Source organism: Saccoglossus kowalevskii, chromosome 5, assembly GCF_978046115.1.
Source record: "Saccoglossus kowalevskii chromosome 5, keSacKowa6.1, whole genome shotgun sequence".
NCBI classification, from domain to species: domain Eukaryota; kingdom Metazoa; phylum Hemichordata; class Enteropneusta; family Harrimaniidae; genus Saccoglossus; species Saccoglossus kowalevskii.
Genome location: NC_140645.1, coordinates 3,978,759 through 4,004,634, shown reverse-complemented (window position 1 = coordinate 4,004,634; position 25,876 = coordinate 3,978,759). Strand labels below are relative to the sequence as shown.

General features: G+C 43.9%; 103 pseudogenes; all 103 read right to left on the bottom strand.

The window, feature by feature from the left end:
• Positions 1-23: 23 nt before the first annotated feature.
• Positions 24-143, bottom strand: LOC146743215 (5S ribosomal RNA; annotated as a pseudogene).
• Positions 144-239: 96 nt separating this feature from the next.
• On the bottom strand, positions 240-359 carry LOC146743214 (5S ribosomal RNA; annotated as a pseudogene).
• A 96-nt stretch (positions 360-455) lies between these two features.
• LOC146743213 (5S ribosomal RNA) lies at positions 456-575 on the bottom strand (annotated as a pseudogene).
• Positions 576-671: 96 nt separating this feature from the next.
• On the bottom strand, positions 672-791 carry LOC146743212 (5S ribosomal RNA; annotated as a pseudogene).
• A 96-nt stretch (positions 792-887) lies between these two features.
• LOC146743211 (5S ribosomal RNA) lies at positions 888-1,007 on the bottom strand (annotated as a pseudogene).
• Positions 1,008-1,103: 96 nt separating this feature from the next.
• LOC146743210 (5S ribosomal RNA) lies at positions 1,104-1,223 on the bottom strand (annotated as a pseudogene).
• A 94-nt stretch (positions 1,224-1,317) lies between these two features.
• On the bottom strand, positions 1,318-1,437 carry LOC146743209 (5S ribosomal RNA; annotated as a pseudogene).
• A 96-nt stretch (positions 1,438-1,533) lies between these two features.
• On the bottom strand, positions 1,534-1,653 carry LOC146743208 (5S ribosomal RNA; annotated as a pseudogene).
• Positions 1,654-1,749: 96 nt separating this feature from the next.
• Positions 1,750-1,869, bottom strand: LOC146743207 (5S ribosomal RNA; annotated as a pseudogene).
• A 96-nt stretch (positions 1,870-1,965) lies between these two features.
• On the bottom strand, positions 1,966-2,085 carry LOC146743206 (5S ribosomal RNA; annotated as a pseudogene).
• Positions 2,086-2,181: 96 nt separating this feature from the next.
• LOC146743205 (5S ribosomal RNA) lies at positions 2,182-2,301 on the bottom strand (annotated as a pseudogene).
• Positions 2,302-2,397: 96 nt separating this feature from the next.
• On the bottom strand, positions 2,398-2,517 carry LOC146743204 (5S ribosomal RNA; annotated as a pseudogene).
• Positions 2,518-2,613: 96 nt separating this feature from the next.
• Positions 2,614-2,733, bottom strand: LOC146743203 (5S ribosomal RNA; annotated as a pseudogene).
• A 96-nt stretch (positions 2,734-2,829) lies between these two features.
• Positions 2,830-2,949, bottom strand: LOC146743202 (5S ribosomal RNA; annotated as a pseudogene).
• Positions 2,950-3,045: 96 nt separating this feature from the next.
• Positions 3,046-3,165, bottom strand: LOC146743201 (5S ribosomal RNA; annotated as a pseudogene).
• A 94-nt stretch (positions 3,166-3,259) lies between these two features.
• LOC146743200 (5S ribosomal RNA) lies at positions 3,260-3,378 on the bottom strand (annotated as a pseudogene).
• A 312-nt stretch (positions 3,379-3,690) lies between these two features.
• On the bottom strand, positions 3,691-3,810 carry LOC146743199 (5S ribosomal RNA; annotated as a pseudogene).
• Positions 3,811-4,552: 742 nt separating this feature from the next.
• LOC146743198 (5S ribosomal RNA) lies at positions 4,553-4,672 on the bottom strand (annotated as a pseudogene).
• A 95-nt stretch (positions 4,673-4,767) lies between these two features.
• On the bottom strand, positions 4,768-4,887 carry LOC146743197 (5S ribosomal RNA; annotated as a pseudogene).
• A 96-nt stretch (positions 4,888-4,983) lies between these two features.
• Positions 4,984-5,103, bottom strand: LOC146743196 (5S ribosomal RNA; annotated as a pseudogene).
• Positions 5,104-5,199: 96 nt separating this feature from the next.
• Positions 5,200-5,319, bottom strand: LOC146743195 (5S ribosomal RNA; annotated as a pseudogene).
• Positions 5,320-5,415: 96 nt separating this feature from the next.
• LOC146743194 (5S ribosomal RNA) lies at positions 5,416-5,535 on the bottom strand (annotated as a pseudogene).
• A 96-nt stretch (positions 5,536-5,631) lies between these two features.
• Positions 5,632-5,751, bottom strand: LOC146743193 (5S ribosomal RNA; annotated as a pseudogene).
• A 96-nt stretch (positions 5,752-5,847) lies between these two features.
• LOC146743192 (5S ribosomal RNA) lies at positions 5,848-5,967 on the bottom strand (annotated as a pseudogene).
• Positions 5,968-6,063: 96 nt separating this feature from the next.
• Positions 6,064-6,183, bottom strand: LOC146743191 (5S ribosomal RNA; annotated as a pseudogene).
• Positions 6,184-6,279: 96 nt separating this feature from the next.
• LOC146743190 (5S ribosomal RNA) lies at positions 6,280-6,399 on the bottom strand (annotated as a pseudogene).
• A 95-nt stretch (positions 6,400-6,494) lies between these two features.
• Positions 6,495-6,614, bottom strand: LOC146743189 (5S ribosomal RNA; annotated as a pseudogene).
• A 311-nt stretch (positions 6,615-6,925) lies between these two features.
• On the bottom strand, positions 6,926-7,045 carry LOC146743188 (5S ribosomal RNA; annotated as a pseudogene).
• Positions 7,046-7,141: 96 nt separating this feature from the next.
• LOC146743187 (5S ribosomal RNA) lies at positions 7,142-7,260 on the bottom strand (annotated as a pseudogene).
• Positions 7,261-7,567: 307 nt separating this feature from the next.
• On the bottom strand, positions 7,568-7,687 carry LOC146743186 (5S ribosomal RNA; annotated as a pseudogene).
• Positions 7,688-7,784: 97 nt separating this feature from the next.
• Positions 7,785-7,904, bottom strand: LOC146743185 (5S ribosomal RNA; annotated as a pseudogene).
• Positions 7,905-8,000: 96 nt separating this feature from the next.
• On the bottom strand, positions 8,001-8,120 carry LOC146743184 (5S ribosomal RNA; annotated as a pseudogene).
• A 96-nt stretch (positions 8,121-8,216) lies between these two features.
• On the bottom strand, positions 8,217-8,336 carry LOC146743183 (5S ribosomal RNA; annotated as a pseudogene).
• A 96-nt stretch (positions 8,337-8,432) lies between these two features.
• Positions 8,433-8,552, bottom strand: LOC146743182 (5S ribosomal RNA; annotated as a pseudogene).
• A 96-nt stretch (positions 8,553-8,648) lies between these two features.
• Positions 8,649-8,768, bottom strand: LOC146743181 (5S ribosomal RNA; annotated as a pseudogene).
• Positions 8,769-8,864: 96 nt separating this feature from the next.
• LOC146743180 (5S ribosomal RNA) lies at positions 8,865-8,984 on the bottom strand (annotated as a pseudogene).
• A 96-nt stretch (positions 8,985-9,080) lies between these two features.
• On the bottom strand, positions 9,081-9,200 carry LOC146743179 (5S ribosomal RNA; annotated as a pseudogene).
• A 96-nt stretch (positions 9,201-9,296) lies between these two features.
• Positions 9,297-9,416, bottom strand: LOC146743178 (5S ribosomal RNA; annotated as a pseudogene).
• Positions 9,417-9,512: 96 nt separating this feature from the next.
• On the bottom strand, positions 9,513-9,632 carry LOC146743177 (5S ribosomal RNA; annotated as a pseudogene).
• A 97-nt stretch (positions 9,633-9,729) lies between these two features.
• LOC146743176 (5S ribosomal RNA) lies at positions 9,730-9,849 on the bottom strand (annotated as a pseudogene).
• A 96-nt stretch (positions 9,850-9,945) lies between these two features.
• Positions 9,946-10,065, bottom strand: LOC146743175 (5S ribosomal RNA; annotated as a pseudogene).
• A 96-nt stretch (positions 10,066-10,161) lies between these two features.
• Positions 10,162-10,281, bottom strand: LOC146743174 (5S ribosomal RNA; annotated as a pseudogene).
• A 96-nt stretch (positions 10,282-10,377) lies between these two features.
• LOC146743173 (5S ribosomal RNA) lies at positions 10,378-10,497 on the bottom strand (annotated as a pseudogene).
• A 96-nt stretch (positions 10,498-10,593) lies between these two features.
• LOC146743172 (5S ribosomal RNA) lies at positions 10,594-10,713 on the bottom strand (annotated as a pseudogene).
• A 312-nt stretch (positions 10,714-11,025) lies between these two features.
• Positions 11,026-11,145, bottom strand: LOC146743171 (5S ribosomal RNA; annotated as a pseudogene).
• Positions 11,146-11,241: 96 nt separating this feature from the next.
• On the bottom strand, positions 11,242-11,361 carry LOC146743170 (5S ribosomal RNA; annotated as a pseudogene).
• Positions 11,362-11,457: 96 nt separating this feature from the next.
• LOC146743169 (5S ribosomal RNA) lies at positions 11,458-11,577 on the bottom strand (annotated as a pseudogene).
• Positions 11,578-11,671: 94 nt separating this feature from the next.
• On the bottom strand, positions 11,672-11,791 carry LOC146743168 (5S ribosomal RNA; annotated as a pseudogene).
• A 95-nt stretch (positions 11,792-11,886) lies between these two features.
• On the bottom strand, positions 11,887-12,006 carry LOC146743167 (5S ribosomal RNA; annotated as a pseudogene).
• Positions 12,007-12,102: 96 nt separating this feature from the next.
• On the bottom strand, positions 12,103-12,222 carry LOC146743166 (5S ribosomal RNA; annotated as a pseudogene).
• A 96-nt stretch (positions 12,223-12,318) lies between these two features.
• Positions 12,319-12,438, bottom strand: LOC146743165 (5S ribosomal RNA; annotated as a pseudogene).
• Positions 12,439-12,534: 96 nt separating this feature from the next.
• LOC146743164 (5S ribosomal RNA) lies at positions 12,535-12,653 on the bottom strand (annotated as a pseudogene).
• Positions 12,654-12,749: 96 nt separating this feature from the next.
• Positions 12,750-12,869, bottom strand: LOC146743163 (5S ribosomal RNA; annotated as a pseudogene).
• A 96-nt stretch (positions 12,870-12,965) lies between these two features.
• LOC146743162 (5S ribosomal RNA) lies at positions 12,966-13,085 on the bottom strand (annotated as a pseudogene).
• Positions 13,086-13,181: 96 nt separating this feature from the next.
• LOC146743161 (5S ribosomal RNA) lies at positions 13,182-13,301 on the bottom strand (annotated as a pseudogene).
• A 96-nt stretch (positions 13,302-13,397) lies between these two features.
• On the bottom strand, positions 13,398-13,517 carry LOC146743160 (5S ribosomal RNA; annotated as a pseudogene).
• Positions 13,518-13,614: 97 nt separating this feature from the next.
• On the bottom strand, positions 13,615-13,734 carry LOC146743159 (5S ribosomal RNA; annotated as a pseudogene).
• A 312-nt stretch (positions 13,735-14,046) lies between these two features.
• On the bottom strand, positions 14,047-14,166 carry LOC146743158 (5S ribosomal RNA; annotated as a pseudogene).
• A 96-nt stretch (positions 14,167-14,262) lies between these two features.
• LOC146743157 (5S ribosomal RNA) lies at positions 14,263-14,382 on the bottom strand (annotated as a pseudogene).
• Positions 14,383-14,478: 96 nt separating this feature from the next.
• LOC146743156 (5S ribosomal RNA) lies at positions 14,479-14,598 on the bottom strand (annotated as a pseudogene).
• Positions 14,599-14,694: 96 nt separating this feature from the next.
• LOC146743155 (5S ribosomal RNA) lies at positions 14,695-14,814 on the bottom strand (annotated as a pseudogene).
• A 97-nt stretch (positions 14,815-14,911) lies between these two features.
• Positions 14,912-15,031, bottom strand: LOC146743154 (5S ribosomal RNA; annotated as a pseudogene).
• Positions 15,032-15,125: 94 nt separating this feature from the next.
• LOC146743153 (5S ribosomal RNA) lies at positions 15,126-15,245 on the bottom strand (annotated as a pseudogene).
• Positions 15,246-15,341: 96 nt separating this feature from the next.
• LOC146743152 (5S ribosomal RNA) lies at positions 15,342-15,461 on the bottom strand (annotated as a pseudogene).
• A 96-nt stretch (positions 15,462-15,557) lies between these two features.
• Positions 15,558-15,677, bottom strand: LOC146743151 (5S ribosomal RNA; annotated as a pseudogene).
• A 96-nt stretch (positions 15,678-15,773) lies between these two features.
• Positions 15,774-15,893, bottom strand: LOC146743150 (5S ribosomal RNA; annotated as a pseudogene).
• A 96-nt stretch (positions 15,894-15,989) lies between these two features.
• Positions 15,990-16,109, bottom strand: LOC146743149 (5S ribosomal RNA; annotated as a pseudogene).
• A 96-nt stretch (positions 16,110-16,205) lies between these two features.
• On the bottom strand, positions 16,206-16,325 carry LOC146743148 (5S ribosomal RNA; annotated as a pseudogene).
• Positions 16,326-16,421: 96 nt separating this feature from the next.
• Positions 16,422-16,541, bottom strand: LOC146743147 (5S ribosomal RNA; annotated as a pseudogene).
• Positions 16,542-16,637: 96 nt separating this feature from the next.
• LOC146743146 (5S ribosomal RNA) lies at positions 16,638-16,756 on the bottom strand (annotated as a pseudogene).
• Positions 16,757-16,852: 96 nt separating this feature from the next.
• Positions 16,853-16,972, bottom strand: LOC146743145 (5S ribosomal RNA; annotated as a pseudogene).
• A 95-nt stretch (positions 16,973-17,067) lies between these two features.
• On the bottom strand, positions 17,068-17,187 carry LOC146743144 (5S ribosomal RNA; annotated as a pseudogene).
• A 96-nt stretch (positions 17,188-17,283) lies between these two features.
• Positions 17,284-17,403, bottom strand: LOC146743143 (5S ribosomal RNA; annotated as a pseudogene).
• Positions 17,404-17,499: 96 nt separating this feature from the next.
• On the bottom strand, positions 17,500-17,619 carry LOC146743142 (5S ribosomal RNA; annotated as a pseudogene).
• A 96-nt stretch (positions 17,620-17,715) lies between these two features.
• LOC146743141 (5S ribosomal RNA) lies at positions 17,716-17,835 on the bottom strand (annotated as a pseudogene).
• A 96-nt stretch (positions 17,836-17,931) lies between these two features.
• Positions 17,932-18,051, bottom strand: LOC146743140 (5S ribosomal RNA; annotated as a pseudogene).
• A 96-nt stretch (positions 18,052-18,147) lies between these two features.
• Positions 18,148-18,267, bottom strand: LOC146743139 (5S ribosomal RNA; annotated as a pseudogene).
• Positions 18,268-18,363: 96 nt separating this feature from the next.
• Positions 18,364-18,483, bottom strand: LOC146743138 (5S ribosomal RNA; annotated as a pseudogene).
• A 312-nt stretch (positions 18,484-18,795) lies between these two features.
• On the bottom strand, positions 18,796-18,915 carry LOC146743137 (5S ribosomal RNA; annotated as a pseudogene).
• A 96-nt stretch (positions 18,916-19,011) lies between these two features.
• LOC146743136 (5S ribosomal RNA) lies at positions 19,012-19,131 on the bottom strand (annotated as a pseudogene).
• Positions 19,132-19,226: 95 nt separating this feature from the next.
• Positions 19,227-19,346, bottom strand: LOC146743135 (5S ribosomal RNA; annotated as a pseudogene).
• Positions 19,347-19,442: 96 nt separating this feature from the next.
• On the bottom strand, positions 19,443-19,562 carry LOC146743134 (5S ribosomal RNA; annotated as a pseudogene).
• Positions 19,563-19,658: 96 nt separating this feature from the next.
• Positions 19,659-19,778, bottom strand: LOC146743133 (5S ribosomal RNA; annotated as a pseudogene).
• A 311-nt stretch (positions 19,779-20,089) lies between these two features.
• On the bottom strand, positions 20,090-20,209 carry LOC146743132 (5S ribosomal RNA; annotated as a pseudogene).
• Positions 20,210-20,305: 96 nt separating this feature from the next.
• LOC146743131 (5S ribosomal RNA) lies at positions 20,306-20,425 on the bottom strand (annotated as a pseudogene).
• Positions 20,426-20,521: 96 nt separating this feature from the next.
• Positions 20,522-20,641, bottom strand: LOC146743130 (5S ribosomal RNA; annotated as a pseudogene).
• A 96-nt stretch (positions 20,642-20,737) lies between these two features.
• Positions 20,738-20,857, bottom strand: LOC146743129 (5S ribosomal RNA; annotated as a pseudogene).
• A 311-nt stretch (positions 20,858-21,168) lies between these two features.
• On the bottom strand, positions 21,169-21,288 carry LOC146743128 (5S ribosomal RNA; annotated as a pseudogene).
• Positions 21,289-21,601: 313 nt separating this feature from the next.
• Positions 21,602-21,721, bottom strand: LOC146743127 (5S ribosomal RNA; annotated as a pseudogene).
• Positions 21,722-21,817: 96 nt separating this feature from the next.
• On the bottom strand, positions 21,818-21,937 carry LOC146743126 (5S ribosomal RNA; annotated as a pseudogene).
• A 97-nt stretch (positions 21,938-22,034) lies between these two features.
• LOC146743125 (5S ribosomal RNA) lies at positions 22,035-22,154 on the bottom strand (annotated as a pseudogene).
• A 312-nt stretch (positions 22,155-22,466) lies between these two features.
• LOC146743124 (5S ribosomal RNA) lies at positions 22,467-22,586 on the bottom strand (annotated as a pseudogene).
• A 313-nt stretch (positions 22,587-22,899) lies between these two features.
• Positions 22,900-23,019, bottom strand: LOC146743123 (5S ribosomal RNA; annotated as a pseudogene).
• Positions 23,020-23,115: 96 nt separating this feature from the next.
• On the bottom strand, positions 23,116-23,235 carry LOC146743122 (5S ribosomal RNA; annotated as a pseudogene).
• A 97-nt stretch (positions 23,236-23,332) lies between these two features.
• Positions 23,333-23,452, bottom strand: LOC146743121 (5S ribosomal RNA; annotated as a pseudogene).
• A 97-nt stretch (positions 23,453-23,549) lies between these two features.
• Positions 23,550-23,669, bottom strand: LOC146743120 (5S ribosomal RNA; annotated as a pseudogene).
• A 312-nt stretch (positions 23,670-23,981) lies between these two features.
• Positions 23,982-24,101, bottom strand: LOC146743119 (5S ribosomal RNA; annotated as a pseudogene).
• A 96-nt stretch (positions 24,102-24,197) lies between these two features.
• On the bottom strand, positions 24,198-24,317 carry LOC146743118 (5S ribosomal RNA; annotated as a pseudogene).
• A 311-nt stretch (positions 24,318-24,628) lies between these two features.
• LOC146743117 (5S ribosomal RNA) lies at positions 24,629-24,748 on the bottom strand (annotated as a pseudogene).
• A 312-nt stretch (positions 24,749-25,060) lies between these two features.
• Positions 25,061-25,180, bottom strand: LOC146743116 (5S ribosomal RNA; annotated as a pseudogene).
• A 96-nt stretch (positions 25,181-25,276) lies between these two features.
• On the bottom strand, positions 25,277-25,396 carry LOC146743115 (5S ribosomal RNA; annotated as a pseudogene).
• Positions 25,397-25,492: 96 nt separating this feature from the next.
• LOC146743114 (5S ribosomal RNA) lies at positions 25,493-25,612 on the bottom strand (annotated as a pseudogene).
• Positions 25,613-25,708: 96 nt separating this feature from the next.
• Positions 25,709-25,828, bottom strand: LOC146743113 (5S ribosomal RNA; annotated as a pseudogene).
• Between the last annotated feature and the right edge of the window lie 48 nt (positions 25,829-25,876).

Sequence of the window (25,876 nt, the reverse complement as noted above, 5' to 3'; positions counted from 1 at the left end):
AATGTGGAATAAAAATGTTGATGAGCCTACTGCACGAGGTATTCCCAGCCGGTCTCCCGTGCAAGTACTAACCACGCCCGATGCGGCTTAGCTTCAGTGATCGGACGAGAACTGGTGTATTCTGCAATGGTTTGGCAGTAGGCTGATTATTTGTCGGAATTGGATTTCAATTAATGCTTCAGCTAGGCAAAAATTCACGGGAAAAAGATAGCATGTACGGTGGAATAAAAATATTGATAAGCCTACTGCACGTGGTATTCCCAGCAGGTCTCCCATGCAAGTACTAACCACGCCCAATGCAGCTTAACTTCAGCGATCGGACGAGAACTGGTGTAATTTGCAATGGTTTGGCAGTAGACGGAATATTCTTCGGAATTGGATGTAATTTAATACTTCAGCTAGGCAACAAATCCCGGGGAAAAGTTGGTATGTACGGTGGAATAAAAATGTTGATGAGCGTACTGCACGTGGTATTCCCAGCCGGTCTCACATCCAAGTACTAACCACGCTCGATGCAGCTTAACTTCAGTGATTGGACAAGAACTGGTGTATTCTGCAATGGTTTGGCAGTAGGCTGAATATTCGTCCTAATTGTATGTCATTTAATGCTTTGTCTAGGCAAAAAATCATGGGAAAAAGTTAGCATGTAATGTGGAATAAAAATGTTGATGAGCCTACTGCACGAGGTATTCCCAGCCGGTCTCCCGTGCAAGTACTAACCACGCCCGATGCGGCTTTGCTTCAGTGATCGGACGAGAACTGGTGTATTCTGCAATGGTTTGGCAGTAGGCTGAATATTCGTCGAAATTGGATGTAATTTAATACTTCGGCCAGGCAACAAATCCCGGGGAATAGTTGGTATGTACGGTGGAATAAAAATGTTGATAAGCCTACTGCACGTGGTATTCCCAGCCGGTCTCCCATGCAATTACTAAGCATGCCCGATGCAGATTAACTTCAGTGATCGGACGAGAACTGGTGTATTCTGCATTGGTTTGGCAGTAGGCTGAATATTCTTAGCAATTAGATGTCATTAAATGCTTCGGCTATGCAAAAAATCATGGAAAAAGGTTAGTATGTACGGTGGAATAAAAATGTTCATTAGCCTACTGCAGGTGGTATTCCCACCCGGTCTCCCACGCAAGTACTAACCACGCCCGATGCAGCTTAACTTCAGCGATCGGACGAGAACTGGTGTATTCTGCAATGGTTTGGCAGTAGGCTGAATATTCGTCGGAATTGGATGTAATTTTTTACTTCGGCTAGGCAACAAATCCCGGGAAATATGGTATGTACGGTGGAATAAAAATGTTGATAAGCCTACTGCACGTGGTATTCCCAGCCGGTCTCCCGTGCAAGTACTAACCACGCCCGATGCGGCTTAGCTTCAGTGATCGGACGAGAACTGGTGTATTCTGCAATGGTTTGGCAGTAGGCTGATTATTTGTCGGAATTGGATTTCAATTAATGCTTCAGCTAGGCAAAAATTCACGGGAAAAAGATAGCATGTACGGTGGAATAAAAATATTGATAAGCCTACTGCACGTGGTATTCCCAGCAGGTCTCCCATGCAAGTACTAACCACGCCCAATGCAGCTTAACTTCAGCGATCGGACGAGAACTGGTGTAATTTGCAATGGTTTGGCAGTAGACGGAATATTCTTCGGAATTGGATGTAATTTAATACTTCAGCTAGGCAACAAATCCCGGGGAAAAATTGGTATGTACGGTGGAATAAAAATGTTGATGAGTGTACTGCACGTGGTATTCCCAGCCGGTCTCACATCCAAGTACTAACCACGCCCGATGCAGCTTAACTTCAGTGATAGGACGAGAACGGGTGTATTCTGCAATGGTTTGGCAGTAGGCTGAATATTCGTCGGAATTGGATGTAACTTAATACTTCGGCTAGGCAAAAAATCCCGGGAAAAAGCTAGTATGTACGGTGGAATAAAAATGTTGATGAGCCTAATGCACGTGGTATTCCCAGCTGGTCTCCCATGCAATTACTAACCACGCTCGATGCAGCTTAACTTCAGTGATTGGACAAGAACTGGTGTATTCTGCAATGGTTTGGCAGTAGGCTGAATATTCGTCCTAATTGTATGTCATTTAATGCTTTGTCTAGGCAAAAAATCATGGGAAAAAGTTAGCATGTAATGTGGAATAAAAATGTTGATGAGCCTACTGCACGAGGTATTCCCAGCCGGTCTCCCGTGCAAGTACTAACCACGCCCGATGCGGCTTTGCTTCAGTGATCGGACGAGAACTGGTGTATTCTGCAATGGTTTGGCAGTAGGCTGAATATTCGTCGAAATTGGATGTAATTTAATACTTCGGCCAGGCAACAAATCCCGGGGAAAAGTTGGTATGTACGGTGGAATAAAAATGTTGATAAGCCTACTGCACGTGGTATTCCCAGCCGGTCTCCCATGCAATTACTAAGCATGCCCGATGCAGATTAACTTCAGTGATCGGACGAGAACTGGTGTATTCTGCATTGGTTTGGCAGTAGGCTGAATATTCTTAGCAATTAGATGTCATTAAATGCTTCGGCTATGCAAAAAATCATGGAAAAAGGTTAGTATGTACGGTGGAATAAAAATGTTCATTAGCCTACTGCAGGTGGTATTCCCAGCCGGTCTCCCGTGCAAGTACTAACCACGCCCGATGCGGCTTTGCTTCAGTGATCGGACGAGAACTGGTGTATTCTGCAATGGTTTGGCAGTAGGCTGAATATTCGTCGAAATTGGATGTAATTTAATACTTCGGCCAGGCAACAAATCCCGGGGAAAAGTTGGTATGTACGGTGGAATAAAAATGTTGATAAGCCTACTGCACGTGGTATTCCCAGCCGGTCTCCCATGCAATTACTAAGCATGCCCGATGCAGATTAACTTCAGTGATCGGACGAGAACTGGTGTATTCTGCATTGGTTTGGCAGTAGGCTGAATATTCTTAGCAATTAGATGTCATTAAATGCTTCGGCTATGCAAAAAATCATGGAAAAAGGTTAGTATGTACGGTGGAATAAAAATGTTCATTAGCCTACTGCAGGTGGTATTCCCAGCCGGTCTCCCACGCAAGTACTAACCACGCCCGATGCAGCTTAACTTCAGTGATCGGACGAGAACTGGTGTATTCTGCAATGGTTTGGCAGTAGGCTGAATATTCGTCGGAATTGGATGTAATTTTTTACTTCGGCTAGGCAACAAATCCCGGGAAATATGGTATGTACGGTGGAATAAAAATGTTGATAAGCCTACTGCACGTGGTATTCCCAGCCGGTCTCCCATGCAAGTACTAACCACGTCCGGTGGGCTTAACTTCAGTGATCGGACGAGAACTGGTGTATTCTGCATTAGTTTGGCAGTAGGCTGAATATTCGTCGCAATTGGATGTCATTTAATGCTTCGGCTAGGCAAAAAATCATGGAAAAAAGTTAGTATGTACGGTGGAATAAAAATGTTGATGAGCCCACTGCACATGGTATTCTCAGCCGGTCTCCCATGCAAGTACTAACCACGCCCAATGCAGCTTAACTTCAGTGATCGGACGAGAACTGGTGTATTCTGCAATGGTTTGTAATTCGGTTGAATATTCGTCAGAATTGGATGTAATTTAATACTTCGGCAAGGCAAAAAATCCCGGGAAAAAGTTAGTATGTACGGTGGAATAAAAATGTTGATGAGCCTAATGCACGTGGTATTCCCAGCCGGTCTCCCTTGCAAGTACAAACCACGCCCGATGCAGCTTAACTTCAGTAATCAGACGTGAACTGGTGTATTCTGCATTGGTTTGGCAGTAGGCTGAATATTCGTTGCAATTGGAGGTCATTTATTGCTTCGGCTAGACAAAAAATCGCGGAAAAAAGTTAGTATGTACGGGAGAATAAAAATGTTGATGAGCCTACTGCTTGTGGTATTCTCAGCCGGTCTCCCATGCAAGTACTAATCACGTCCGGTGGGCTTAACTGCAGTGATCGGACGTGAACTTGTGTATTGTGCAATGGTTTGGCAGTAGGCTGAATATTCGTCCGAATTGAATGTCATTTAATGCTATAGCTCGGCAAAGAATCATAGGAAAAAGTTAGTATGTAATGTGGAATAAAACTGTTGATGAGCCTACTGCTTGTGGTATTCTCAGCCGGTCTCCCATGCAAGAACTAACCACGTCCAGTGGGCTTAACTTCAGTGATCGGACGAGAACTGGTGTGTTCTGCAATTGTTTGTCAGTAGGCTGAATATTCGTCGGAATTGGATGTAATTTAATACTTCGGCTAGGCAAAAAATCCCGGGAAAAAGTTAGTATGTTCTGTGGAATAAATATGTTGATGAGCCTAGTGCACATGGAATTCCCAGCCGTTATACCATGCAAGTACTAACCACGCCCGATGCAGCTTAACTTCAGTGATCCGACGAGAACTGGTGTATTCGGCAATGGTTTGGCAGTAGGCTGAATATTCGTCGCAATTGGATGTCATTTAATGCTTCGGCTAGGCAAAAAATCATGGAAAAAAGTTAGTATGTATGGTGGAATAAAAATGTTGATGAGCCTACTGCACATGGTATTGTTAGCCGGTCTCCCATGCAAGTACTAACCACGCCCGAAGCAGCTTAACTTTAGTGATCGGACGAGAACAGGTGTATTCTGCAATGGTTTGGCAGTAGGCTGAATATACGTCGGAATTGGATGTCATTTCATGCTATGGCTAGGAAAAAATCATAGGAAAAAGTTAGTATGTAATGTGGAATAAAAATGTTGATGAGCCTACTGCACGTGGTATTCCCAGCCGGTCTCCGATGCAAGTACTAACCATGCCCGTTGCAGCTTAACTTCAGTGACCGGACGAGAACTGGTGTGTTCTGCAATAGTTTGACAGTAGGCTGAGTATTCGTCAGAATTGGATTTAATTTAATACTTCGGCTTGGCAAAAAATCTCGGGAAAAAGTTAGTATGTACGGTGGAATAAAAATGTTGATGAGCCTACTGCACGTGGTATTCCCAGCCGGTCTCCCATGCAAGTACTAACCACGCCCGATGCAGCTTAACATCTGTAATCGGACGTGAACTGGTGTATTCTACATTGGTTTGGCAGTAGGCTGAATATTCGTTGCAATTGGATGTCATTTATTGCTTCGGCTAGGCAAAAAAACATGGGAAAATGTTGGTATGTAATGTGGAATAAAAATGTTGATGAGCCTACTGCACGTGGTATTCCCAGCCAGTCTCCCATGCAAGTACTAACCATGCCCGATGCAGATTAACTTCAGTGATCAGACGAGAACTGGTGTATTCTGCATTGGTTTGGCTGTAGGCTGAATATTCTTTGCAATTGGATGTCATTTATTGCTTCGGCTAGGTAAACAATTATGGGAAAATGTTAGTATGTAATGTGGAATTAAAATGTTGATGAGCCTACTGCACGTGGTATTCCCAGCCGGTCTCCCATGCAAATACTAACCACGCCCGATGCAGATTAACTTCAGTGATCGGATGAGAACTGGTGTATTCTGCATTGGTTTGGCAGTATGCTGAATGTTCCTTGAAATTGTATGCCATTTAATGCTTTGGCTAGGCAAAAAATCATGGAAAATAGTTAGTATGTACGGTGGAATAAAAATGTTCATCAGCCAACTGCACGTGGTATTCCCAGCCGGTCTCCCATGCAAGTACTAACCACGCCCGATGCAGGTTAACTGCAGTGATCAGACAAGAACTGGTGTAATCTGCAATGGTTTGGCAGTAGGCTGAATATTCGTCGGAATTGAATGTCATTTAATGCTATGGTTCGGCAAAAAATCATAGGAAAAAGTTAGTATGTACGGTGGAATAAAAATGTTCATCAGCCAACTGCACGTGGTATTCCCAGCCAGTCTCCCATGCAAGTACTAACCACGCCCGATGCAGGTTAACTGCAGTGATCAGACGAGAACTTGTGTATTCTGCAATGGTTTGGCTGTAGGCTGAATATTCGTCCGTATTGTATGTCATTTAATGCTTCATTTAGGCAAAAAATCATGGGAAAATGTTAGTATGTAATGTGGAATAAAAATGTTGATGAGCCTACTGCACGTGGTATTCCCAGCCGGTCTCCCATGCAAGTACAAACCACGCCCGATGCAACTTAACTTCAGTGATCGGACGAGAACTGGTGTATTCTGCAATGGGTTGGCAGTAGGCTGAATATTCGTCGGAATTGGATGTCGTTTAATGCTTCGGCTAGGCAAAAAATCCCGGGAAAAAGTTAGTATGTACGGTGGAATAAAAATATTGATGAGCCTACTGCACGTGGTATTCCCAGCCGTTCTACCATGCAAGTACTAACCACGCCCTATGCAGCTTAACTTCAGTGATCAGACGAGAACTGGTGTATTCTGCAATGGTTTGGCAGTAGGCTGAATATACATCGGAATTGGATGTCATTTAATCCTACGGCTAGGAAAAAATCATAGGTAAAAGTTAGTATGTAATGTGGAATAAAAATGTTGATGAGCCTACTGCACGTGGTATTCCCAGACGGTCTCCCATGCAAGTACTAACCACGCCCGATGCAGCTTAACTTCAGTGATCGGACGAGAACTGGTGTATTCTGCAATGGGTTGCCAGTAGGCTGGATATTCGTCGGAATTGGATGTAATTTAAAACTTCGGCTGCGCAAAAAATCCCGGGAAAAAGTTAGTATGTACGGTGGAATAAAAATGTTGATGAGCCTAATGCACGTGGTATTCCAGCCGATCTCCCTTGCAAGTACTAACCACGCCCGATGCAGCTTATCTTCACTGATCGGACGTGAACTGGTGTATTCTGCATTGGTTTGGCAGTAGGCTGAATATTCGTTGCAATTGGATGTCATTTATTGCTTCGGCTAGGCAAAAAAACATGGAGAAATGTTAGTATGTAATGTGGAATAAAAATGTCGATGAGCCTACTGCACGTGGTATTCCCAGCCGGTCTCCCATGCAAGTACTAACCACGCCCGATGCAGATTAACTTCAGTAATATGACGAGAACTGGTGTATTCTGCATTGGTTTGGCTGTATGCTGAATATTCTTTGCAATTGGAGGTCATTTATTGCTTCGGCTAGGTAAAAAATTATGGGAAAATGTTAGTATGTAATGTGGAATAAAAATGTTGATGAGCTTACTGCACGTGGTATTCCAGCCGGTCTCCCATGCAAGTACTAACCACGCCCAATGCAGCTTAACTTCAGTGATCGGACGAGAACTGGTGTATTCTGCAATGGTTTGGCAGTTGGCTGAATATTCGTCGGAATTGGATGTCGTTTAATATGCTTCGGCTATGCAAAAAATCCCGCGAAAAAGTTAGTATGTACGGCGGAATAAAAATGTTGATGAGCGTACTGCATGCGGTTTTCTCAGCCGGTATCCCATGCAAGTACTAACCACGTCTTTAACTTCAGTGATCGGACGTGAACTGGTGTACTCTGCAATGGTTTGGCAGTAGGCTGAATATTCGTCGGAATTGGATGTAATTTAATACTTCGGCTAGGCAAAAAAATCCCGGGAAAAAGTTAGTATGTACGGTGGAATAAAAATGTTGATGAGCCTAATGCAAGTGGTATTCCCAGCCAGTCTCCCTTGCAAGTACTAACCACGCCCGATGCAGCTTAACTTCAGTGATCGGACGTGAACTGGTGTATTCTGCATTGGTTTGGCAGTATGCTGAATATTCGTTGCCATTGGATGTCATTTATTGCTTCGGCTAGGCAAAAAAAACATGGGAAAATGTTAGTATGTAATGTGGAATAAAAATGTTGATGAGCCTACTGCACGTGGTATTCTCAGCCAGTCTCCCATGCAAGTACTAACCATGCACGATGCAGATTAACTTCAGTGATCGGACGTGAACTGGTGTATTCAGCAATGGTTAGGCAGTAGGCTGAATATTCGTCCGAATTGTATGTCATTTAATGCTTCGTCTAGGCAAAAAATCATGGGAAAATGTTAGTATGTAATGTGGAATAAAAATGTTGATGAGCCTACTGCACGTGGTATTCCTAGCCGGTCTCCCATGCAAATACAAACCACGCCCGATGCAACTTAACTTCAGTGATCGGACGAGAACTGGTGTATTCTGCAATGGGTTGGCAGTAGGCTGAATATTCGTCGGAATTGGATGTCGTTTAATGCTTCGGCTAGGCAAAAAATCCCGGGAAAAAGTTAGTATGTACGGTGGAATAATAATATTGATGAGCCTACTGCACGTGGTATTCCCAGCCGTTCTACCATGCAAGTACTAACCACGCCCTATGCAGCTTAACTTCAGTGATCGGACGACAACTGGTGTATTCTGCAATGGTTTGGCAGTAGGCTGAATATTCGTCGCAATTGGATGTCATTTAATGCTTCGGCTAGGCAAAAAATCATGGAAAAAAGTTAGTATGTACGGTGGAATAAAAATGGTGGTGAGCCTACTGCACATGGTATTCTCAGCCGGTCTCCCATGCAAGTACTAACCACGCCCGATGCAGATTAACTTCAGTGATCGGACGAGAACTGGTGTATTCTGCAATGGTTTGGCAGTTGGCTAAATATTCGTCGGAATTGGATGTCGTTTAATGCTTCGGCTATGCAAATAATCATGGAAAAAGGTTCGTATGTACGGTGGAATAAAAATGTTCATTAGCCTACTGCAGGTGGTATTCCCAGCCGGTCTCCCACGCAAGTACTAACCACGCCCGATGCAGCTTAACTTCAGCGATCGGACGAGAACTGGTGTATTCTGCAATGGTTTGGCAATTGTCTGAATATTCGTCGGAATTGGATGTAATTAAATACTTCGGTTAGGCAACAAATCGCGGGAAAAAAATGGTATGTACGGTTGAATAAAAATGTTGATAAGGCTACTGCACGTGGTATTCCCAGCCGGTCACCCATGCAAGTACTAACCATGCCCGATGCAGATTAACTTCAGTGATCGGACGAGAACTGGTGTATTCTGCATTGGTTTGGCAGTAGGCTGAATATTCCTCGGAATTGGATGTAATTTAATACTTCGGCTAGGCAAAAAATCATGGAAAAAAGTTAGTATGTACGGTGGAATAAAAATGTTCATGAGCCTACTGCAGATGGTTTTCCCAGCCGATCACCCACGCAAGTACTAACCACGCCCGATGCAGCTTAACTTCAGTGATCGGACGAGAACTGGTGTATTCTGCAATGATTTGGCAGTAGGCTGAATATTCGTCGGAATTGGATGTAATTTTTTACTTCAGCTAGGCAACAAATCCCGAGAAAAAGATAGTATGTACGGTGGAATAAAAATGTTGATAAGCCTACTGCACGTGGTATTCCCAGCCGGTCTCCCATGCAAGTACTAACCATGCCCTATGCAGATTAACTTCAATGATCAGACGAGAACTGGTGTATTCTGCATTGGTTTGGCAGTAGGCTGAATATTCGTCGCAATTGGATGTCATTTAATGCTTCGTCTAGGCAAAAAATCATTGGAAAAAGTTAGCATGTAATGTGGAATAAAAATGTTGATGAGCCTACTGCACGAGGTATTCCCCGCCGGCCTCTCGTGCAAGTACTAACCACGCCCGATGCGGCTTAGCTTCAGTGATCGGACGAGAACTGGTGTATTCTGCAATGGTTTGGCAGTAGGCTGAATATTTGTCGGAATTGGATTTCAATTAATGCTTCGGCTAGGCAAAAAATCACGGGAAAAAGTTGGTATGTACAGGTGGAATAAAAGTATTGATAAGCCTACTGCACGTGGTATTCCCAGCCAGTCTCCCATTCAATTACTAACCATGCCCGATGCAGATTAACTTCAGTGATCGGACGAGAACTGGTGTATTCTGCAATGGTTTGGCAGTAGACTGAATATTCGTCGGAATTGGATGTAATTTAATACTTCGGCTAGGCAACAAATCCCGGGAAAAAGTTGGTATGTACGGTGGAATTATAATGTTGATGAGCGTACTGCACGTGGTATTCCCAGCCTGTCTCACATCCAAGTACTAACCACGCCCGATGCAGCTTAACTTCAGTGATCGGACGAGAACTGGTGTATTCTGCAATGGTTTGGCAGTAGGCTGAATATTCATCCTAATTGTATGTCATTTAATGCTTCGTCTAGGCAAAAAATCATGGGAAAAAGTTAGCATGTAATGTGGAATAAAAATGTTGATGAGCCTACTGCACGAGGTATTCCCAGCCGGTCTCCCGTGCAAGTACTAACCACGCCCGATGCGGCTTAGCTTCAGTGATCGGACGAGAACTGGTGTATTCTGCAATGGTTTGGCAGTAGGCTGATTATTTGTCGGAATTGGATTTCAATTAATGCTTCAGCTAGGCAAAAATTCACGGAAAAAAGATAGCATGTACGGTGGAATAAAAATATTAATAAGCCTACTGCACGTGGTATTCCCAGCAGGTCTCCCATGCAAGTACTAACCACGCCCAATGCAACTTAACTTCAGCGATCGGACGAGAACTGGTGTAATTTGCAATGGTTTGGCAGTAGACGGAATATTCTTCGGAATTGGATGTAATTTAATACTTCAGCTAGACAACAAATCCCGGGGAAAAGTTGGTATGTACGGTGGAATAAAAATGTTGATGAGCGTACTGCACGTGGTATTCCCAGCCGGTCTCACATCCAAGTACTAACCACGCCCGATGCAGCTTAACTTCAGTGATAGGACGAGAACGGGTGTATTCTGCAATGGTTTGGCAGTAGGCTGAATATTCGTCGGAATTGGATGTAACTTAATACTTCGGCAAGGCAAAAAATCCCGGGAAAAAGCTAGTATGTACGGTGGAATAAAAATGTTGATGAGCCTAATGCACGTGGTATTCCCAGCTGGTCTCCCATGCAATTACTAACCACGCTCGATGCAGCTTAACTTCAGTGATTGGACGAGAACTGGTGTATTCTGCAATGGTTTGGTAGTAGGCTGAATATTCGTCCTAATTGTATGTCATTTAATGCTTTGTCTAGGCAAAAAATCATGGGAAAAAGTTAGCATGTAATGTGGAATAAAAATGTTGATGAGCCTACTGCACGAGGTATTCCCAGCCGGTCTCCCGTGCAAGTACTAACCACGCCCGATGCGGCTTTGCTTCAGTGATCGGACGAGAACTGGTGTATTCTGCATTGGTTTGGCAGTAGGCTGAATATTCTTAGCAATTAGATGTCAGTAAATGCTTCGGCTATGCAAAAAATCATGGAAAAAGGTTAGTATGTACGGTGGAATAAAAATGTTCATTAGCCTACTGCAGGTGGTATTCCCAGCCGGTCTCCCACGCAAGTACTAACCACGCCCGATGCAGCTTAACTTCAGCGATCGGACGAGAACTGGTGTATTCTGCAATGGTTTGGCAGTAGGCTGAATATTCGTCGGAATTGGATGTAATTTAATACTTCGGCTAGGCAAAAAATCATGGAAAAAAGTTAGTATGTACAGTGGAATAAAAATGTTCATCAGCCTACTGCAGATGGTATTCCCAGCCGATCTCCCACGCAAGTACTAACCACGCCCGATGCAGCTTAACTTCAGTGATCGGACGAGAACTGGTGTATTCTGCAATGGTTTGGCAGTAGGCTGAATATTCGTCGGAATTGGATGTAATTTTTTACTTCGGCTAGGCAACAAATTCCGGGAAATATGGTATGTACGGTGGAATAAAAATGTTGATAAGCCTACTGCACATGGTATTCCCAGCCGGTCTCCCATGCAAGTACTAACCATGCCCTAAGCAGATTAACTTCAATGATCAGACGAGAACTGGTGTATTCTGCATTGGTTTGGCAGTAGGCTGAATATTCGTCGCAATTGGATGTCATTTAATGCTTCGTCTAGGCAAAAAATTATGGGAAAAAGTTAGTATGTAATGTGGACTAAAATGTTCATCATCCTACTGCACGTGATATTCCCAGCCGGTCTCCCATGCAAGTACTAACCACGCCCGATGCAGCTTAACTTCAGTGATCGGACGAGAACTGGTGTATTCTGCAATGGTTAGGCAGTAGGCTGAATATTCTACCGAATTGTATGTCATTTAATCCTTCGTCAAGGCAAAAAATCATTGGAAAAAGTTAGCATGTAATGTGGAATAAACATGTTGATGAGCCTACTGCACGAGGTATTCCCCGCCGGTCTCTCGTGCAAGTACTAACCACGCCCGATGCGGCTTAGCTTCAGTGATCGGACGAGAACTGGTGTATTCTGCAATGGTTTGGCAGTAGGCTGAATATTTGTCGGAATTGGATTTCAATTAATGCTTCGGCTAGGCAAAAAATCACGGGAAAAAGTTGGTATGTACGGTGGAATAAAAATATTGATAAGCCTACTGCACGTGGTATTCCCAGCCGGTCTCCCATTCAATTACTAACCATGCCCGATGCAGATTAACTTCAGTGATCGGACGAGAACTGGTGTATTCTGCATTGGTTTGGCAGTAGGCTGAATATTCTTCGCAATTAGATGTCATTTAATGCTTCGCCTAGGCAAAACATCATGGGAAATAGTTGGTACGTACGGTGGAATTAAAATGTTGATGAGCCTAATGCACGTGGTATTCCCAGCCGGTCTCCATGCAAGTACTAACCACGCCAGATGCAGCTTAACTTCAGTGATCGGACGAGAACTGGTGTATTCTGCAATGGTTTGGCAGTAGGCTGAATATTCATCCTAATTGTATGTCATTTAATGCTTTGTCTAGGCAAAAAATCATGGGAAAAAGTTAGCATGTAATGTGGAATAAAAAAGTTGATGAGCCTACTGCACGAGGTATTCCCAGCCAGTCTCCCGTGCAAGTACTAACCACGCCCGATGCGGCTTAGCTTCAGTGATCGGACGATTACTGGTGTATTCTGCAATGGTTTGGCAGTAGGCTGATTATTTGTCGGAATTGGATTTCAATTAATGCTTTTGCTAGGCATAAATTCACGGGAAAAAGATAGCATGTACGGTGGAATAAAAATATTGATAAGCCTACAGCACGTGGTATTCCCAGCAGGTCTCCAATGCAAGTACTAACCACGCCAGATGCAGCTTAACTTCAGTGATCGGACGAGAACTGGTGTAATTTGCAATGGTTTGGCAGTAGACTGAATATTCGTCCGAATTGTATGTCGTTTAATGCTTTGGCTATGCAAACAATCCCGGGAAAAATTTTGTATGTATGGTGGAATAAAAATGTTGATGAGCCTAATGCACGTAGTATTCCCAGCCGGTCTCCCATGCAAGTACTAACCACACCCGATGCAGCTTAACTTCAGTGATCGGACGAGAACTGGTGTATTCTGAAATGGTTTGGCAGTAGGCTGAATATTCGTCCTAATTGTATGTTATTTAATGCTTCGTCTAGGCAAAAAATCATGGGAAAAAGTTAGCATGTAATGTGGAATAAAAATGTTGATGAGCCTACTGCACGAGGTATTCCCAGCCGGTCTCCTGTGCAAGTACTAACCACGCCCGATGCGGCTTAGCTTCAGTGATCGGACGAAAACTGGTGTATTCTGCAATGGTTTGGCAGTAGGCTGAATATTTGTCAGAAATGGATTTCAATTAATGCTTCGGCTAGGCAAAAAATCACAGGGAAAAAGATAGCATGTACGGTGGAATAAAAATATTGATAAGCCTACTGCACGTGGTATTCCCAGCAGGCCTCCCATGGAAGTACTAACCACGCCCGATGCAGCTTAACTTCAGTGATCGGACGAGAACTGGTGTAATTTGCAATGGTTTGGCAGTAGGCTGAATATTCGTCGGAATTGGATGTAACTTAATACTTCGGATAGGCAAAAAATCCCGGGAAAAAGTTAGTATGAACGGTGGAATAAAAATTATGATGAGTCTAATGCACGTGGTATTCCCAGCCGGTCTCCCATGCAAGTACTAACAACGCTCGATGCAGCTTAACTTCAGTGATCGGACGAGAACTGGTGTATTTTGCAATGGCTTGGCAGTAGGCTGAATGTTCGTCCGAATTGTATGTCGTTTAATGCTTCGGCTATGCAAACAATCCAGGGAAAAATTTAGTATGTACGATGGAATAAAAATGTTGATGAGCCTAATGCACGTAGTATTCCCAGCCGGTCTCCCATGCAAGTACTAACCACACCCGATGCAGCTTAACTTCAGTGATCGGACGAGAAGTGGTGTATTCTGCAATGGTTTGGCAGTAGGCTGAATATTCGTCCTAATTGTATGTCATTTAATGCTTCGTCTAGGCAAAAAATCATGGGAAAAAGTTAGCATGTAATGTGGAATAAAAATGTTGATGAGCCTACTGCACGAGGTATTCCCAGCCGGTCTCCCGTGCAAGTACTAACCACGCCCGATGCGGCTTAGCTTCAGTGATCGGACGAGAAATGGTGTATTCTGCAATGGTTTGGCAGTAGGCTGAATATTTGTCAGAATTGGATTTCAATTAATGCTTCGGCTAGGCAAAAAATCACGGGAAAAAGATAGCATGTACGGTGGAATAAAAATGTTGATGAGCGTACTGCACGTGGTATTCCCAGCCGGTCTCACATCCAAGTACTAACCACGCCCGATGCAGCTTAACTTCAGTGATCGGACGAGAACGGGTGAATTCTGCAATGGTTTGGCAGTAGGCTGAATATTCGTCGGAATTGGATGTAACTTAATACTTCGGCTAGGCAAAAAATCCCGGGAAAAAGTTAGTATGTACGGTGGAATAAAAATGTTGATTAGCGTACTGCACGTGGTATTCCCAGCCTGTCTCACATCCAAGTACTAACCACGCCCGATGCAGCTTAACTTCAGTGATCGGACGAGAACTGGTGTATTCTGCATTGGTTTGGCAGTAGGCTGAATATTCTTAGCAATTAGATGTCATTTAATGCTTCGGCTATGCAAAAAATCATGGAAAAAACGTTAGTATGTACGGTGGAATAAAAATGTTCATTGGCCTACTGCAGGTGGTATTCCCAGCCGGTCTCCCACGCAAGTACTAACCACGCCCGATGCAGCTTAACTTCAGCGATCGGACGAGAACTGGTGTATTCTGCAATGGTTTGGCAATAGGCTGAATATTCGTCGGAATTGGATGTAATTTAATACTTCGGCTAGGCAACAAATCCCGGGAAATATGGTATGTACGGTGGAATAAAAATGTTGATAAGCCTACTGCACGTGGTATTCCCAGCCGGTCTCCCATGCAAGTACTAACCATGCCCTATGCAGATTAACTTCAATGATCAGACGAGAACTGGTGTATTCTGCATTGGTTTGGCAGTAGGCTGAATATTCGTCGCAATTGGATGTCATTTAATGCTTCGTCTAGGCAAAAAATCATGGGAAAAAGTTAGTATGTAATGTGGACTAAAAATGTTCACCATCCGACTGCACGTGGTATTCCCAGCCGGTCTCCCATGCAAGTACTAACTACGCCCGATGCAGCTTAACTTCAGTGATCGGACGCGAACTGGTGTATTCTGCAATGGTTAGGCAGTAGGCTGAATATTCTACCGAATTGTATGTCATTTAATCCTTCGTCAAGGCAAAAAATCATTGGAAAAAGTTAGCATGTAATGTGGAATAAAAATGTTGATGAGCCTACTGCACGAGGTATTCCCCGCCGGTCTCTCATGCAAGTACTAACCACGCCCGATGCGGCTTAGCTTCAGTGATCGGACGAGAACTGGTGTATTCTGCAATGGTTTGGCAGTAGGCTGAATATTTGTCGGAATTGGATTTCAATTAATGCTTCGGCTAGGCAAAAAATCACGGGAAAAAGTTGGTATGTATGGTGGAATAAAAATATTGATAAGCCTACTGCACGTGGTATTCCCAGCCGGTCTCCCATTCAATTACTAACCACGCCCGATGCAGCTTAACTTCAGTGATCGGACGAGAACTGGTGTATTCTGCAATGGTTTGGCAGTAGGCTGAATATTCATCCTAATTGTATGTCATTTAATGCTTCGTCTAGGCAAAAATTCATGGGAAAAAGTTAGCATGTAATGTGGAATAAAAATGTTGATGAGCCTACTGCACGAGGTATTCCCAGCCGGTCTCCCGTGCAAGTACTAACCACGCCCGATGCGGCTTAGCTTCAGTGATCGGACGAGAACTGGTGTATTCTGCAATGGTTTGGCAGTAGGCTGATTATTTGTCGGAATTGGATTTCAATTAATGCTTCAGCTAGGCAAAAATTCACGGGAAAAAGATAGCATGTACGGTGGAATAAAAATATTGATAAGCCTACTGCACGTGGTATTCCCAGCAGGTCTCCCATGCAAGTACTAACCACGCCCGATGCAGCTTAACTTCAGTGATCGGACGAGAACTGGTGTAATTTGCAATGGTTTGGCAGTAGACTGAATATTCTTCGGAATTGGATGTAATTTAATACTTCGGCTAGGCAACAAATCCCGGAAAAACGTTGGTATGTACGGTGGAATAAAAATGTTGATGAGCGTACTGCACGTGGTATTTCCAGCCGGTCTCACATCCAAGTACTAACCACGCCCGATGCAGCTTAACTTCAGTGATCAGACGAGAACGGGTGTATTCTGCAATGGTTTGGCAGTAGGCTGAATATTCGTCGGAATTGGATGTAACTTAATACTTCGGCTAGACAAAAAATCCCGGGAAAAAGTTAGTATGTACGGTGGAATAAAAATGTTGATGAGCCTAATGCACGTGGTATTCCCAGCTGGTCTCCATGCTAGTACTAGCCACGCCCGATGCAGCTTAACTTCATTGATCGGACGAGAAATGGTGTATTCTGAATTGGTTTGGCAGTAGGCTGAATATTCATCGGAATTGGATGTCATTTAATGCTTCGGCTAAGCAAAAAATCTCGGGAAAAAGTTAGTAAGTAATGTGGAATAAAAATGTTGATGAGCGTACTGCACGTGGTATTCCCAGCCGGTCTCACATCCAAGTACTAACCACGCCCGATGCAGCTTAACTTCAGTGATTGGACGAGAACGGGTGTATTCTGCAATGGTTTGGCAGTAGGCTGAATATTCGTCGGAATTGGATGTAATTTAATACTTCGGCTAGGCAAAAAACCCCTGGAAAAGTTAGTACGTACGGTTGTATAAAAATGTTGATGAGCCTAATGCACGTGGTATTCCCAGCCGGTCTCCCATGCAAGTACTAACCACGCCAGATGCAGCTTTACTTCAGTGATCGGACGAGAACTGGTGTATTCTGCAATGGTTTGGCAGTAGGCTGAATATTCATCCTAATTGTATGTCATTTAATGCTTCGTCTAGGCAAAAAATCATGGGAAAAAGTTAGCATGTAATGTGGAATAAAAATGTTGATGAGCCTACTGCACGAGGTATTCCCTGCCGGTCTCCCGTGCAAGTACTAACCACGCCCGATGTGGCTTAGCTTCAGTGATCGGACGAGAACTGGTGTAATTTGCAATGGTTTGGCAGTAGACTGAATATTCGTCGGAATTGGATGTAATTTAATACTTCGGCTAGGCAACAAATCCCGGGAAAAAGTTGGTATGTACGGTGGAATAAAAATGTTGATGAGCGTACTGCACGTGGTATTCCCAGCCGGTCTCACATCCAAGTACTAACCACGCCCGATGCAGCTTAACTTCAGTGATCGGACGAGAACGGGTGTATTCTGCAATGGTTTGGCAGTAGGCTGAATATTCGTCGGAATTGGATGTAACTTAATACTTCGGCTAGGCAAAAAATCCCGGGAAAAAGTTAGTATGTACGGTGGAATAAAAATGTTGATGAGCCTAATGCACGTGGTATTCCCAGTCGGTCTCCCATGCAAGTACTAACCACGCTCGATGCAGCTTAACTTCAGTGATCGGACGAGAACTGGTGTATTTTGCAATGGCTTGGCAGTAGGCTGAATATTCGTCCTAATTGTATGTCATTTAATGCTTCGTCTAGGCAAAAAATCATGGGAAAAAGTTAGCATGTAATGTGGAATAAAAATGTTGATGAGCCTACTGCTCGAGGTATTCCCAGCCGGTCTCCCGTGCAAGTACTAACCACGCCCGATGCGGCTTAGCTTCAGTGATCAGACGAGAACTGGTGTATTCTGCAATGGTTTGGCAGTAGGCTGATTATTTGTCGGAATTGGATTTCAATTAATGCTTCAGCTAGGCAAAAATTCACGGGAAAAAGATAGCATGTACGGTGGAATAAAAATATTGATAAGCCTATTGCACGTGGTATTCCCAGCAGGTCTCCCATGCAAGTACTAACCACGCCCGATGCAGCTTAACTTCAGTGATCGGACGAGAACTGGTGTAATTTGCAATGGTTTGGCAGTAGACTGTATATTAGTCGAAATTGGATGTAATTTAATACTTCGGCTAGGGAACAAATCCCGGGAAAAAGTTGGTATGTACGGTGGAATAAAAATGTTGATGAGCGTACTGCACGTGGTATTCCCAGCCGGTCTCACATCCAAGTACTAACCACGCCCGATGCAGCTTAACTTCAGTGATCGGACGAGAACGGGTGTATTCTGCAATGGTTTGGCAGTAGGCTGAATATTCGTCGGAATTGGATGTAACTTAATACTTCGGCTAGGCAAAAAATCCCGGGGAAAATTTAGTATGTACGGTGGAATAAAAATGTTGATGAGCCTTATGCACGTGGTATTCCCAGCCGGTCTCCCATGCAAGTAGTAACCACGCTCGATGCAGCTTAACTTCAGTGATCGGACGAGAACTGGTGTATTTTGCAATGGCTTGGCAGTAGGCTGAATGTTCGTCCGAATTGTATGTCGTTTAATGCTTCGGCTATGCAAACAATCCCGGGAAAATGTTAGTATGTACGGTGGAATAAAAATGTTGATGAGCCTAATGCACGTAGTATTCCCAGCCGGTCTCCCATGCAAGTACTAACCACGCCGGATGCAGCTTAACTTCAGTGATCGGACGAGAACTTGTGTATTCTGCAATGGTTTGGCAGTAGGCTGAATATTCATCGGAATTGGATGTCATTTAATGCTTCGGCTAAGCAAAAAATCTCGGGAAAAAGTTAGTAAGTAATGTGGAATAAAAATGTTGATGAGCGTACTGCACGTGGTATTCCCAGCCGGTCTCACATCCAAGTACTAACCACGCCCGATGCAGCTTAACTTCAGTGATTGGACGAGAACGGGTGTATTCTGCAATGGTTTGGCAGTAGGCTGAATGTTTGTCGGAATAGGATGTAATTTAATACTTCGGCTAGGCAAAAAATCCCGGGAAAAGTTAGTACGTACAGTGGTATAAAAATGTTGATGAGCCTAATGCACGTGGTATTCCCAGCCGGTCTCCCATGCAAGTACTAACCACGCCCGATGCATCTTAACTTCAGTGATCAGACGAGAACTGGTGTATTCTGCAATGGTTTGGCAGTAGGCTGAATATTCGTCCGAATTGTATGTAATTTAATACTACGGCTAGGTAACAAATCCCGGGAAAAAGTTGGTATGTACGGTGAAATAAAATTGTTGATAAGCCTACTGCACGTGGTATTCCCAGCCGGTCTCCAATGCAAGTACTAACCATGCCCGATGCAGATTAACTTCAGTAATCGGACGTGAACTGGTGTACTCTGCTTTGGTTTGGCAGTAGGCTGAATATTCGTCGAAATTGGATGTCATTTAATGCTTCGGCTAGGCAAAAAATCATGGAAAAATGTTAGTATGTACGATGGAATAAAAATGTTCATCAGCCTACTGCACGTGGTATTCCCTGCCGGTCTCCCATGCAAGTACTAACCACGCCCAATGCAGCTTAACTTCAGTGATCGGACGAGAACTGGTGTATTCTGCAATGGTTTGGCAGTAGGCAGAATAATCGTCGGAATTGGATGTCATTTAATGCTACGGCTAGGCAAAAAATCATGGGAAAAAGTTAGTATGTAATGTGGAATAAAATGTTGCTGAGCCTACTGCACGTGGTATTCCCAGCAGGTCTCTCATGCTAGTACTAGCCACGCCCGATGCAGCTTAACTTCATTGATTGGACGAGAACTGGTGTATTCTGAAATGTTTTGGCAGTAGTCTGAATATTCATCGGAATTGGATGTCATTTAATGCTTCGGCTAAGCAAAAAATCTCGGGAAAAATTTAGTATGTACGGTGGAATAAAAATGTTGATGAGCCTAATGCACGTAGTATTCCCAGCCGGTCTCCCATGCAAGTACTAACCACACCCGATGCAGCTTAACTTCAGTGATCGGACGGAAACTGGTGTATTCTGCAATGGTTTGGCAGTAGGCTGAATATTCGTCCGAATTGTATGTCATTTAATGCTTCGTCTAGGCAAAAAATCATGGGAAAAAGTTAGTATGTAATGTGGAATACAAATGTTGATGAGCCTACTGCACGTGGTATTCCCAGCTGGTCTCCCGTGCAAGTACTAACCACGCCCGATGCGGCTTAACTTCAGTAATCGGACGAGAACTGGTGTATTCTGCAATGGTTTGGCAGTAGGCTGAATAGTTGTCAGAATTGGATGTAATTTAATACTTCGGCTAGGCAACAAATCCCGACAAAAAGTTGGTATGTACGGTGGAATAAAAATGTTGATAAGCCTACTGCACGTGGTATTCCCAGCAGGTCTCCCATGCAAGTACTAACCATGCCCGATGCAGATTAACTTCAGTGATCAGACGAGAACTGGTGTATTCTGCATTAGTTTGGCAGTAGGCTGAATATTCTTCGCAATTGGATGTCATTTAATGCTTCGGCTAGGCAAAAATTCATGGAAAAAAGTTAGTATGTACGGTGGAATAAAAATGTTCATCAGCCTACTGCACGTGGTATTCCCAGCCGGTCTCCCATGCAAGTACTAACCACGCCCGATGCAGCTTAACTTCAGTGATCGGACGAGAACTGGTGTATTCTGCAATGGTTTGGCCGTAGGCTGAATACTCGTCGGAATTGGATGTAATTTAATACTTCGGCTAGGCAACAAATGCCGGGAAAAAGTTGGTATGTACGGTGGAATAAAAATGTTGATAAACCTACTGCACGTTGTATTCCCAACTGATCTCCCATGCAAGTACTAAGCATGCCCGATGCAAATTAACTTCAGGTATCGGACGAGAGCTGGTGTATTCAGCATCGGTTTGGCAGTAGGCTGAATTTTCGTCGCAATTGGATGTCATTTAATGCTTCGGCTAGGCAAAAAATCATGAAAAAAGTTAGTATGTACGATGGAATAAAAATGTTCATCAGCCTACTGCACGTGGTATTCCCAGCCAGTCTCCCATGCAAGTACTGACCACGCCCGATGCAGCTTAACTTCAGTGATCGGACGAGAACAGGTGTATTCTGCAATGTTTTGGCAGTAGGCAGAATATTCGTCGGAATTGGATGTCATTTAATGCTACGGCTAAGCAAAAAAATCATAGGAAAAAGTTAGTATGTAATGTGGAATAATAATGATGATGAGCCTACTGCACGTCGTATTCCCAGCCGGTCTCTCATGCATGTACTAACCACGCCCGATGCAGCTAAACTTCAGGGATCGGACGAGAACGGGTGTATTCTGCAACGGTTTGGCAGTAGGCTGAACATTCGTCGGAATTGGATGTAACTTAATACTTCGGCTAGGCAAAAAATCCCGGGAAAAAGTTAGTATGTACGGTGGAATAAAAATGATGATGAGCCTAATGCACGTGGTATTCCCAGCCGGTCTCCCATGCAAGTAATAACCACGCTCGATGCAGCTTAACTTCAGTGATCGGACGAGAACTGGTGTATTTTGCAATGGCTTGGCAGTAGGCTGAATGTTCGTCCGAATTGTATGTCGTTCAATGCTTCGGCTATGCAAACAATCCCGGGAAAAATTTAGTATGTACGGTGGAATAAAAATGTTGATGAGCCTAATGCACGTAGTATTCCCAGCCGGTCTCCCATGCAAGTACTAACCACACCCGATGCAGCTTAACTTCAGTGATCGGACGAGAACTGGTGTATTCTGCAATGGTTTGGCAGTAGGCTGAATATTCGTCCTAATTGTATGTCATTTAATGCTTCGTCTAGGCAAAAAAATCATGGGAAAAAGTTAGCATGTAATGTGGAATAAAAATGTTGATGAGCCTACTGCACGAGGTATTCCCAGCCGGTCTTCCGTGCAAGCACTAACCACACCCGATGCGGCTTAGCTTCAGTGATCGGACGAGAACTGGTGTATTCTGCAATGGTTTGGCAGTAGGCTGAACATTTGTCAGAATTGGATGTAATTTAATACTTCTGCTAGGCAACAAATCCCGGGAAAAAAGTTGGTATGTACGGTGGAATAAAAATGTTGATGAGCGTACTGCATGTGGTATTCCCAACTGATCTCCCATGCAAGTACTAAGCATGCCCGATGCAAATTAACTTCAGGTATCGGACGAGAGCTGGTGTATTCAGCATCGGTTTGGCAGTAGGCTGAATTTTCGTCGCAATTGGATGTCATTTAATGCTTCGGCTAGGCAAAAAATCATGAAAAAAGTTAGTATGTACGATGGAATAAAAATGTTCATCAGCCTACTGCACGTGGTATTCCCAGCCAGTCTCCCATGCAAGTACTGACCACGCCCGATGCAGCTTAACTTCAGTGATCGGACGAGAACAGGTGTATTCTGCAATGTTTTGGCAGTAGGCAGAATATTCGTCGGAATTGGATGTCATTTAATGCTACGGCTAAGCAAAAAAATCATAGGAAAAAGTTAGTATGTAATGTGGAATAATAATGATGATGAGCCTACTGCACGTCGTATTCCCAGCCGGTCTCTCATGCATGTACTAACCACGCCCGATGCAGCTAAACTTCAGGGATCGGACGAGAACGGGTGTATTCTGCAACGGTTTGGCAGTAGGCTGAACATTCGTCGGAATTGGATGTAACTTAATACTTCGGCTAGGCAAAAAATCCCGGGAAAAAGTTAGTATGTACGGTGGAATAAAAATGATGATGAGCCTAATGCACGTGGTATTCCCAGCCGGTCTCCCATGCAAGTAATAACCACGCTCGATGCAGCTTAACTTCAGTGATCGGACGAGAACTGGTGTATTTTGCAATGGCTTGGCAGTAGGCTGAATGTTCGTCCGAATTGTATGTCGTTCAATGCTTCGGCTATGCAAACAATCCCGGGAAAAATTTAGTATGTACGGTGGAATAAAAATGTTGATGAGCCTAATGCACGTAGTATTCCCAGCCGGTCTCCCATGCAAGTACTAACCACACCCGATGCAGCTTAACTTCAGTGATCGGACGAGAACTGGTGTATTCTGCAATGGTTTGGCAGTAGGCTGAATATTCGTCCTAATTGTATGTCATTTAATGCTTCGTCTAGGCAAAAAAATCATGGGAAAAAGTTAGCATGTAATGTGGAATAAAAATGTTGATGAGCCTACTGCACGAGGTATTCCCAGCCGGTCTTCCGTGCAAGCACTAACCACACCCGATGCGGCTTAGCTTCAGTGATCGGACGAGAACTGGTGTATTCTGCAATGGTTTGGCAGTAGGCTGAACATTTGTCAGAATTGGATGTAATTTAATACTTCTGCTAGGCAACAAATCCCGGGAAAAAAGTTGGTATGTACGGTGGAATAAAAATGTTGATGAGCGTACTGCATGTGGTATTCCCAGCCGGTCTCACATCCAAGTACTAACCACGCCCGATGCAGCTTAACTTCAGTGATCGGACGAGAACGGGTGTATTCTGCAATGGTTTAGCAGTAGGCTGAATATTCGTCGGAATTGGATGTAACTTAATACTTCGGCTAGGCAAAAAATCCCGGGAAAAATTTAGTCTGTACGGTGGAATAAAAATGTTGATGAGACTAATGCACGTGGTATTCCCAGCCGGTCTCCCATGCAAGTAGTAACCACGCTCGATGCAGCTTAACTTCAGTGATCGGACGAGTACTGGTGTATTTTGCAATGGCTTGGCAGTAGGCTGAATGTTCGTCCGAATTGTATGTCGTTTAATGCTTCGGCTATGCAAACAATCCCGGGAAAATGTTAGTATGTACGGTGGAATAAAAATGTTGATGAGCCTAATGCACGTAGTATTCCCAGCAGGTCTCCCATGCAAGTACTAACCATGCCCGATGCAGATTAACTTCAGTGATCAGACGAGAACTGGTGTATTCTGCATTGGTTTGGCAGTAGGCTGAATATTCGTCGCAATTGGATGTCATTTAATGCTTCGGCTAGGCAAAAATTCATGGAAAAAAGTTAGTATGTACGGTGGAATAAAAATGATCATCAGCCTACTGCACGTGGTATTCCCAGCCAGTCTCCCATGCAAGTACTAACCACGCCCGATGCAGCTTAACTTCAGTGATCGGACGAGAACTGGTGTATTCTGCAATGGTTTGGCCGTAGGCTGAATACTCGTCGGAATTGGATGTAATTTAATACTTCGGCTAGGCAACAAATGCCGGGAAAAAGTTGGTATGTACGGTGGAATAAAAATGTTGATAAACCTACTGCACGTTGTATTCCCAACTGATCTCCCATGCAAGTACTAAGCATGCCCGATGCAAATTAACTTCAGGTATCGGACGAGAGCTGGTGTATTCAGCATCGGTTTGGCAGTAGGCTGAATTTTCGTCGCAATTGGATGTCATTTAATGCTTCGGCTAGGCAAAAAATCATGGAAAAAGTTAGTATGTACGATGGAATAAAAATGTTCATCAGCCTACTGCACGTGGTATTCCCAGCCAGTCTCCCATGCAAGTACAGACCACGCCCGATGCAGCTTAACTTCAGTGATCGGACGAGAACAGGTGTATTCTGCAATGTTTTGGCAGTAGGCAGAATATTCGTCGGAATTGGATGTCATTTAATGCTACGGCTAAGCAAAAAAATCATAGGAAAAAGTTAGTATGTAATGTGGAATAATAATGTTGATGAGCCTACTGCACGTCGTATTCCCAGCCGGTCTCTCATGCATGTACTAACCACGCCCGATGCAGCTAAACTTCAGGGATCGGACGAGAACTGTGTGTTCTGCAATGGTTTGGCAGTAGGCTGAATATTTGTCAGAATTGGATGTCGTTTAACGTTTCGGCTAGGCAAAAAATCCCAGGGAAAAGTTAGCATGTACGGTGGAATAAAAATGTTGATAAGCCTACTGCACGTGGTATTCCCAGCCGGTCTCCAATGCAAGTACTAACCACGCCCGATGCAGATTAACTTCAGTGATAGGACGAGAACGGGTGTATTCTGCAACGGTTTGGCAGTAGGCTGAACATTCGTCGGAATTGGATGTAACTTAATACTTCGGCTAGGCAACAAATCCTGGGAAAAAGTTAGTATGTACGGTGGAATAAAAATGATGATGAGCCTAATGCACGTGGTATTCCCAGCCGGTCTCCCATGCAAGTAATAACCACGCTCGATGCAGCTTAACTTCAGTGATCGGACGAGAACTGGTGTATTTTGCAATGGCTTGGCAGTAGGCTGAATGTTCGTCCGAATTGTATGTCGTTTAATGCTTCGGCTATGCAAACAATCCCGGGAAAAATTTAGTATGTACGGTGGAATAAAAATGTTGATGAGCCTAATGCACGTAGTATTCCCAGCCGGTCTCCCATGCAAGTACTAACCACACCCGATGCAGCTTAACTTCAGTGATCGGACGAGAACTGGTGTATTCTGCAATGGTTTGGCAGTAGGCTGAATATTCGTCCTAATTGTATGTCATTTAATGCTTCGTCTAGGCAAAAAATCATGGGAAAAAGTTAGCATGTAATGTGGAATAAAAATGTTGATGAGCCTACTGCACGAGGTATTCCCAGCCGGTCTCCCGTGCAAGTACTAACCACGCCCGATGCGGCTAAGCTTCAGTGATCGGACGAGAACTGGTGTATTCTGCAATGGTTTGGCAGTAGGCTGAATATTTGTCAGAATTGGATGTAATTTAATACTTCTGCTAGGCAAC